Here is a 7804-nt window from a genome sequence, read left to right as displayed (position 1 = left end):
GGCACATAAATTCTTAAACTTAATATCCTCGAATTGCCTCCCGTTATCGGAGATGAGTACTCGAGGTAGCCCGAAGCGACATACTATGTTCTTCCAAAAGAAATTTTGTATGTTGCGGGTTGTGATTGTTGCCGGAGGTTCAGCTTCCACCAACTTCGTAAAATAGTCTACTGCTACGACCAAAAACTTCCTCTGTCTTGTCGCTGGCGGGAATGGGCCAAGGATGTTGATTCCCCACTATGCAAAGGGCCATGGGCTAGTGAGGTATTTTAGATCGGCAACAAGTTAGTGGTAGATGTTGGAGTGCCTTTGACACTTCTCACACTTCTTGACGAGCTCGAGTGCATCTGCCTTCATCGTGCTAGTAGTAGCCTTGTCGCAACACCTTCTATGTGCGCACAAGCCTTCATGGGTGTCGTGGAGTACGTACTCGGCCTCTGAGGATCGCAAGCAGCGCAAGTAGGGGAGCGTGCAGGACCTTCTGTACAATTGTCCGTCTATAAGGATGTACTTAGCTGACTAGCGCTCTACCCTTCGTACCACATTACGTTCTGTAGGGAAGGTCCTATGAAATAGGTAACTCACGAGTGGGTCGATCCAGCTCAGTTCTGCTTCTGTTGCAGGAGCAACCTCTCCTGCCCCCCCGAGAATGATAGGCCGAGGTAGGTTCTCTATATACACGATTCGAACGGTGTTACTGCTTGTGCTGGCTAATCGGGACGGGGCGTCAACCTCAGTATTCTCAGACCTTGGGATCTATCTGATGAAGTAGGAAATGAAGCCGCGCAAGATCTCCCTAATTTTGCCCAAGTAAGTAGTCATAGTGGGGTCGTGGACTTCATACTCATCGATGACTTGGTTGACTACGAGCTGAGAGTCGATGCATATGATGAGGTGTTTTTGCCTTCATTTCCTTTGCTAGGGTGAGCCCGGTGACCAATGCTTCATACTCTACTTCATTGCTTGATGCCGTGAACCCGAACCAGAGTGCATACTCCATCTTCACCTCGCTTAGGCCGTACAGAATTATTCCTGCACCGCTTCCTTGTTGGTTGAACGAGCCGTCAACATGGAGAATCCAGGGTTCCTTGTCCTAAGTTGGACCTTCTCTAACCAGGACTAATGCCACACTGGTTGAAGCTTCCATCATGTGTTCAAGCTCGGTCAGCTCAGGAGTTGCGATATTGAATGTACATTCTGCCACAAAATCGGCCAAAGCTTGGGCTTTGATTGCAGTCCAAGGTTCATACCGGATGTCGTACTCACTTAGTTCGAAAGCCCACTTCGTCAATTGCCAGACACCTTGGGCTTGAGCAGAATCTATCTCAGAGGCTTGTTGGTGAGGATAACGATGGTGTGGGCTTGGAAGTATGGACAAAGATTGCGAGCTTCTATGATTAGCGCGTACGCTAGTTTCTCAATCTCTGGGTACCTGGTTTCTACGTCCTACAAAACTTTGCTAACATAGTAGATGGGTCGTTGGAGCCTATCTATCTCTTCGATTAGTACCAAACTGACCACCTCATCACTCGCGGAGAGGTACATCTTTAATACATTCCCTTCCTCGGGTCGAGTCAAAATTGAGGTGCTAGCTAAGTATCTTTTCAGCTCGTTGAACGCGAGCTGAAATTCTGCCATCCACTCGAAATCTTTACTCTTTTTTATGGCTTTAAAAAAGGGTAGGCAACGATCTACTGACTTTGACATAAAACGGCTCAAGGCGGCTGTCTGGCCATTCAGCCTCTAAACCTCTTTTAGTTTGCGAGGTTTTCTCATATCTAAGATGGCCTTTAATTTTTTCCGGGTTGATGTCGAGGTCACGTCAGTTGACTATATAGCCCAAAAATTTGCCCGAGGTGAACCCGAAGACACACTTGTTGGGATTTAGTTTCATATTATATTTTCATAAAATTTGAAAAACACTTTGCAAATCATCTAGCAAAAAAAATTGAACATTGGGTCTTCACAGCCATGTCATCAACATAGCATTCGATTTTATTGCCGATTAACGGCTCAAAAATTATATTTACAAGTCAGTGAAAGGTTGCCCCAGCATTTTTTAGGCCAAAGGGCATGACCTTGTAGCAATACAACCCGAGCTCAGTTATAAAGGTAGTTTTTTCTTCGTCGGCGGGGTCCATCCTAATCTGGTTGTAACCGGAATAGGCATCGAGGAAGCTCAACAACTCATGCCCTAAAGTTGCGTCCACTAGGCGGTCGATCTTGGGTAGCGGGAAGTAGTCTTTCAGGCAGGCTCTATTCAGGTCGGTGTAATCGACGCACATGTGCCACTTGCCGTTGGCCTTTTTTACTAGAACTAGGTTAGCTACCCAACTCGGGTAGTGGACTTCCTTGATGAAGTCTGCTGCGAGGAGTTTTCCAACCTCTTCATTGACTACCCTCCAGTGTTCCGGGGCGAGGCTGCGCTTTTTCTATCTAACTGGCTTGACTAAGGGGTGGGTATTTAATTTATGAGTTAGAATCCTAGAATCTATTCTGGGCATCTCTACTGTGAACCAGGCAAATATATCTAATTTTTTTTAGTAAGAAACTTACCAGCTGAGAGCGAAGTGGTTCATCGATCGAAGCACCGATCTTGTCAGTCTTGGTCGGGTCATCGGTTAAGACCGGGATGTGGATTGTTTCCTCTATTGGGGCAGCTCGCTCATCGGCATACTCAACTGATTGCTCAAGCTCGATGTCAGTCAATAGCTTTGCTTTCCCCTTGAGGGCGGCTACATAGCACTTGCGAGACTCGAAATGGTCACCTCGCACAACTCCCACTCCATAGTCCGTTGGGAACTTCATTCCCAAATAGTAGGTGGATACTACTGTACATAGGACGTGCGTAATGGGTCGACCTACTATGGCATTATAAGGAGAGGGAGTTGTGACCACCAGAAACGTGTGCTCGAACCTCATGATATTCGGCCGCGTGCCATCCTCTATGCGTACTAAGACTCGCCCAAGAGGTTTGACCTCGCCGCTGAAGCCTACCAAGGGAGTGTCTGTTGGCTTTAAATCATTTTTTTGGAGTTGCAGCTTGTCAAAGGTGTCCTTGAATAGTATGTCTATCGAGCTACCCGAGTCCACTAGGATGCACTTGACTTTGAAGTCGTTAAGCTTCAATTTTATCACTACAATGTCGCCATGAGGATATTGGATCCCACGCGCATCGTCCTCCGTGAAGTAAATTGGTTCTTCAAGTCGAGGTTGCTTTGGCGGGTTCTCCTCTTCATTTTCTAGTTTGCGGACTGAGGTTTGTTCGGCTACCGAAGTACACCCCGTGATGATGGACCCGCCAGTAATCAAATTGATTACCTCGTGGATCGGTCTCTCCTCGAGCAACTTCCGTGGTGACTACTCGTTCTGCCTGTTGCTGGTCTTGGGGGCATTCCTTCTCTGGTCCCCCTGCCAATTTGCTTGCCGATCTTCCTAGCTTCTCTCTTCTCACTATACAAAATTTTTTAAGTACCCGCGACGGATGAGCTCCTCGATCTCGTCATGGAGGTTCCTACAGTTCTCCATGTTGTACCCATGGTCTCTGTGGAAATGACAGTAGATGTTTCTTGTTGCAGGATCTCCCCTCAACCTAGGAGGCCACTTGACAAAGGAGGAGTCCTTTCTAGCCATTAGGATTTCTCCTCGCTTAGCGTTGAGTGGTGTGTAGTTCGTCCTTTCAACAGGTGGGGTCTTGGAAAGCCGACCTGACTTGTGAGCTCGCGAAGGAGATCGGCTTCCGGATTTGTTTATTCCCCTGCTCAGGGACTTGCTCTTTCTTTTTTTGTGCCTGCCACTACCTGTGTCATCACTGTTTCTTTTTCTTTTTTCTATCAGGTTGTTGGCCTTTTGGTTTATTTCCTCTTCAGTTTCAATGAACTGGTCGGCTAGCTTAAGGAATTCAGTGATGTCTTTTGGTTTATTGGCCACTACATGCCATTTAAACTCCCTGTGAGTTATTCCTTTCTTAGTTGTCGTGAGTCTTACCGTCGGGTCTAAGTTAGGGATCTATAGGCAGGTGTCGTTGAAACGCTTGATGTAGCTTCTAATCGACTCTCTTTCTCTCTGAACCACATTGAGGAGGCTCTCCTACGACCTCGGACACTTCTTGCTGGCTGGTTGTCCTAAGCTAAAGTACGTCGTGCCTTGCGATGCCTCCATTGCTACCTCTTTACCGGCTCGGCATTAGTGCTGCTTATTTCAATATGCTTTGGTACCATTCTGCCGTGAGGTAGCTCCTGGTTCCTCGTGGGATTCTAGGGCTGGCTATCATGGACGGAGAAGCCCTGCCTTAAGTTTGCACCCCGAACACCGAACTGGTTACCTGCAAGCAACCCGTCATTTTCTTGTTGCGAACGTCAAGGAAGATTGACCCTGTTAGGTTGAGTATCCTCGGACCTATTTCCGAGGTTCCCTTGCGAAGTAGGTGGAAAAATCTGATTGTCTCTCCTCCTGCATGGTGAGACCTAACTCCTGGGAGGAACTGGGACTTGGGAAGTCTGTTCGCCTCAGTGGGGAGATCGAATGATGTCCTGTTTCACACGAGGTTGGTTCTGATTCTGCTGGGCCCCTGGGTGCCGAGGTGGAACTAGCTGCTGGCTCTGCGACAGTGGGGGGAACTGTTGCTGGTAGAAGAGGTACTTCTGGAATTGCTGAACCTACTGCATTTGGACCTGGATGGCCAGAATACACCGCACCAGGTCATTAAACTGGGACTGTCCAACTCCGGGAGAAACCACAGAAGGCTTAGAAAAGGTTACGCCTACCACTAGGGGGAGTGGGGCGTTCACCTGCGTGGTGCTCAGTGGTGTGGTCAGCGTTGGAACCCCAACCGCAGTAAGCGGGATGGTGAACTGGCCAATGCACACTGAAGGGAGTTGGGGTTGTCCCCCAGAGACGTTCATCTCGCTGCTTTGTCCAACGTGACTAGAAGATGCCATTGATTCAGAAGGAGGTTGATAACTTGTAAGAGGGATGACTTTTTGGTCGTTTCCCACAAACGACGCCAATTGATGTAGCGCAATCTGACTATTCCCTGCTGGAGGATGATCTAGCTTCCAAGAGCTAGGTGAATTTGCAAGACAGCAGATCAAAGAACCTGGGGTGGTTAACCCAGCAAGGTTGCTCTGATGCTTAAGTTAGTATATTGTGATGTGAGCTGAAAGCTTTGAAAGCTAGAGAGCTAGAGAGTAGAAAAATCATGCGTACCTTGTGTCATTGGAGTTGGTGCCTTTATATAGTCGAGCCCTCATGGGTTTTGCGGATCGGTTCCAGGATCTTTGTCCTGAGGGGACCCATTTCCGCTTTAATTGGGGAGTAACGTATCAATTAATAAAGATTATCAATTTTGCCCAATCTGGGTAGGGAGAAGATAAGGCCTGTCATTACGCGGCATGATCCCGTGAGGTTTGGAGTCCATTGGAGAGACTTTCGGGATCATTACGTGGTGGTCCAGGTCGATAGCCCCGAGCTAATACTTCAGTCTTTTAGTTCCAAACTGGATTGAATTCCGAGGTGCCTCGATGCCGAGGTGGCCCTGTGCTGAGGTGGCCTTGTGCCAAGGTAACTCTGTGCCGAGGTGATTGAATACCTGAGCTCAATTGTTGCGAAATAGGCTTGCCAGGCTGAGCTGTCATCTCTTAGTCAGGTCGAGTCCACGTGTCCCATTTTCGCTAGGTCGGGCCAAATCACCCTTCATCATAATTATCTTTGGAATTTTGTTTACATCTTGCGTAGGATTAAGAACTTAGTGCAGAGAATGAATATTACAAGAGGGAAATCATTGTGTTGATCTCCTAGCTAACAAAGGAAATGATGAAAGATGCACGCTTAAAGTGATCAATGGTAATTCTCAAGTTCTTAGAGATCTAACTCATTTTATTCAGGAAGATGATTTGGGTTTGCCTATCCTTAGAATTAATTAGGTTTTGTTAGATTTTTTTTCTTTGTTTTTCTTTGAATGGGCCCGAGATGGTGAAAGAGAGCTATGTATGCTTGGGTTATGGGGCATGGCTGACTAAGTCCTCCCTTCTTATTACAAATTTTCCTTTTGAAAATGGTCAGTAAAATTTTGGTCAGTAAAATTTAAGGTGGTTGCCATGGACTAAAGTTTGGGGTTCCAAAAAAAACCTCCATAGCTCTCTCCCTAGCTATTTTTGTCTCTTATACTACCAAACATGGGGAGCTGAGTCATTGTAGTGACTCATTTTGTGTATGATCCCTCTTAATCAAGTGGTAAACTCCTTGGAAACTTTTGTTCCTAATTCAATTCATCCCTAGACAAATAATTTTTCATGGGTTCCTACAAATAATATAAATTACCATTAAGATGTACTGTTTCAAAATGCCAAAAAATGGCTAGTGTTTAAAATTTTTCTTTCTTTCCTTTTCTTTTCTTTTGAAGCCAATAGTGTTTAAAAATTTAATAGTACTTTTCATCTCATTTTGCATAATTTATTATACAAATTTTAAATAAATCAATAACAATATCCTAATTAGGTTATCCCTTAAACCAACCACCTATTTTTGCCAAATGAAAGAATCATATTCCAATCTAAACCATCCATCTAATGACTTGCTCACTTCTAAATTAACCATCTGATGTGATGAATTTATTTATAACTTGTGATTTTGAGAAGGTAAAATGCTATTATGAATATAAAATATAATATTGAATAAATAAATATCATCATCACCCAACCCTTGTTTCAATTATATAGGAGGATTGCATGAGTCCTGTTTCACCATTAATTTCATTGTATTCAGTGTCATATTCATCAAATCATCAATTATGGGTGTTTAAATCATTTCTTATTACTTATATAAATCTTTTTTGGTCTGTACTTATCTCTTTTATCCATTTCAAAATTATAACATGACACCCCAAATCCCAACCTTGCCAAACCAAGTTGATAGCCCCAACAGCAAGGCCAGATATAGTAGTTATATATGGGTACGGTGCAAGTCGGGTATCTGATTTGAAGAATTTACACAGCATCAGACTCGGACTCTTAGGCCAGAGCCATTAAAATTTTAACAAACCTTCAACCCGTTCGAGCAGGACCAAGTTGCACGGGTTAACATCCCCTTGGATGATGCATGGAAGGACTCCAAGCTGCCAACTTGAATCATGACAGGCAAGAATGGTAATATATACCATCTTTTTTGAAGATAAGATAAACCTTTACATTGTTTCCTTCGTCGACGAAGCTGATCATTGAGCAAAGGACCGTATAGATAGTATATGCAATTGCAGACAAAGGTAGGCAATCTCAATCAGTCAGTAGCAATAAGGGGTTTATTTGGACCAGAGCCAGTGGTTTGATAATGAGGAGAAGCAGACAACAGCGTCACATTTTCAACCCATTTATATATATTTTAGTCAATTGATCAAAAGTAGATCAACTTTTGATTGGGCTCCAAAACCCCTTTTACCAAATGGAACCTCTTACCAACCTCACCCTCTCGTCAAAAGCTTGAAAGTTGAGTAGGATGCTGCCATGCACACAAAAGTAGACCAACTCCAGCCCTTAGAGAGAGGAGAGATCCATTGTAAAAGAAATATATATAATCTTTCTTTTCACACTAGCTAGCCCAAACTGGGGAAGGGAGACAGGGAAATCCCCTCCATTCAATAATGATGGAAAAAAAAAAGTAAAAGAAGAAAAAAACAATTTCAGAGGAAAGCATCTCCATACTTACAAATACCTGAATCCTCGCTTGACTTTAGTGACAATGGGTAAAATTCCCCTGACCCTTGGATAACTCCAAATAACAGCTTCCTTTATGTCACGTTTTCTTCTGT

The sequence above is a fragment of the Nelumbo lutea genome, chromosome 8, assembly GCF_056320005.1.
Source record: "Nelumbo lutea isolate HS-2025 chromosome 8, American lotus-T2T, whole genome shotgun sequence".
Lineage (NCBI taxonomy): Eukaryota > Viridiplantae > Streptophyta > Magnoliopsida > Proteales > Nelumbonaceae > Nelumbo > Nelumbo lutea.
This window is presented reverse-complemented; position numbering follows the sequence as displayed.